A 2564-nucleotide genomic window follows, 5' to 3' on the forward strand; every position below is an offset into this window, starting at 1 on the left:
CACTTAACACATAAGGACTCATATATACTTAAGGTAAAGGGGTGTAAAAAGATATTTCATGCAAATTCACATCAAAAGCAAGCAGGAGTAGCTATTCTTATATCAGACAAAACAAACTTTAAAGCAACAGCAGTTAAAAAAGACAAAGAGGGACATCACATAATGATAAACAGCCTTGTCCAACAAGAAAATATCACAATTCTAAATATATATGCACCTAACACTGGAGCTCCCAGGTTTATAGAACAATTACTACTAGACCTAAGAAATGAGATAGACAGCAACACAATAATAGTGGGGGACTTCAACAAAGAAACAATAGATTTAAACCATATCCTAGAACAAATGGGCTTAATGGATATTTACAGAACATTCTACCCAACGACTGCATAATATACATTTTATTCATCAGCACATGAAACATTCTCCAAGATAGGCTATATGAGAGATCACAAAGCAACTTTCAACAAATTTAAGAAAATTGAAATTATATCAAGTACTCTGTCAGACTACAGTGGAATAAAATTGGAAATCAACTTCAAAAGGAACCTTCAAAACCATGCAAATACATGGAAATTAAATAACCTGCTCCTGAATGATCATTGGGTCAACAAGGAAATCAAAATGGAAATTTAAAACTCTTTGAACTGAATAATAATAGTGACACAACCTATTAAAACCTCTGGGATACAGCAAAGGCAGTGGTAAGAGGAAACTTCACAGCCTAAATGCCTACATCAAAGAGTCAGAAAGAGCACAAATAGACACTTTAATCACCCTCAAGGAATTAGAGAAACAAGAACAAACCAAACCCAAACCCAGCAGAAGAAAAGAAATAACCAAGATCAGAGCAGAGCTGAATGAAATGGAAACAAAAATACAAAAGATAAATGAAACAAAAAGCTGATTCTTTGACAAGATAAATAAAATTGATAGACCATTAGCAAGATTAACCAAGAAAAGAAGAGAGAAGATCCAAATAAGCTCAATTAGAAATGAAATGGGAGATATTACAACTGATACCACAGAAACACAAAACATCATTCAAGGCTACTATGAATACCTTTACATTCATAAACTAGAAAACCTAGAGGAGACATACAAATTCCTGGAAAGATACAACCCTCCTAGCTTAAATCTGGAAGAATTAGAAACCCTGAACAGACCAATAACAAGAAGGGGGATTGAAATGATAATTTAAAAAAATACCAGCAAAAAAAAAAGTCCAGGTCCAAACGGATTCACAGCTGAATTCTACCAGACATTCAAAGAAGAATTGGTACCAATCCTATTGACACTACTCCACAAGATAGAGAAAGAGGGAATAATCTCTAAATCATTCTATGAAGCTAGTATCACCCTAATATCAAAACCAGGAAAGGACATAACAAAAAAGAAAACTACACACCAATGTCCCTGATGAACATAAATGCAAATATCCTTAACAAAATACTAGCTAACCAAATCTAACAGCATATCAAAAAGATAATCCACCATAAACAAGTGGGTATCATACCAGGGATGCAGGGATGGTTTAACATATGCAACTCAATAAATGTCATACACCACATAAATAGAATTAAAACAAAATCACAAGATCATCTCAATAGATGCAGAAAAAGCACTTGACAAAATCTAGCATCGCTTTATGATTAAAACCCTCAGAAAAATCAGCATACAAGGGACATACCTCAAGGTAATAAAAGCCATATATGACAAACCCACAGCTAACAAAATACTGAATGGGGGAAAAGTTGAAAGCATTCCTCTGAGAACTGGAACAAGACAAGGATACCCACTCTCACCACTTCTATTCAACATAGTACTGGAAGTCCTAGCCAGAGCAATCAGACAAGAGAAAGAAATAAAGGGTATCCAAATCGGTAAAGAGGAAGTCAAACTGTCACTGTTTGCTGACGATATGATCGTATACCTGGAAAACCCTAAAGACTCCTCCAAAGGCTCCTAAAACTGGTAAGTGAATTCAGCAAAGTTTCAGGATACAAAATTAATGTGCACAAATCAGTAGCTCTGCTATACACCAACAGCGACCAAGCTGAGAATCAAATCAAGAACTCAACCCCTTTTACAATAGCTGCAATAAAATAAAATAAAATAAAATAAAGTAAAATAAAATAAAATAAAATAAAATAAAATAAAATAAAATACTTAGGAATATACTTAACCAAGGAGGCGAAAGACCTCTACAAGGCAAACTACAAAACACTACTGAAAAAAATCATAGACAGTACAAACAAACGGAAATACAACCCATGCTGATTGATGGGTAGAATCAATATTGTGAAAATGACCATACTGCCAAAAGCAATCTACAAATTCAATGCAAATCCCATCAAAATACCACCATCATTCTTCACAGAACTAGAAAAACCAATCCTAAAATTCATATGGAACCAAATAGGAGCCCACATGTGCAAAGCAAGACCAAGCAAAAAGAACATATCTGGAGGCATCACATTACCTGACTTCAAACTACATTATTATAAGACCATAGTCACCAAAACAGCATGGTACTAGTATAAAAATAGGCACATAGACCAATG

This window comes from Mandrillus leucophaeus, unplaced genomic scaffold (genome assembly GCF_000951045.1).
Source record: "Mandrillus leucophaeus isolate KB7577 unplaced genomic scaffold, Mleu.le_1.0 Scaffold268, whole genome shotgun sequence".
Classification (NCBI taxonomy): Eukaryota; Metazoa; Chordata; class Mammalia; order Primates; family Cercopithecidae; genus Mandrillus; species Mandrillus leucophaeus.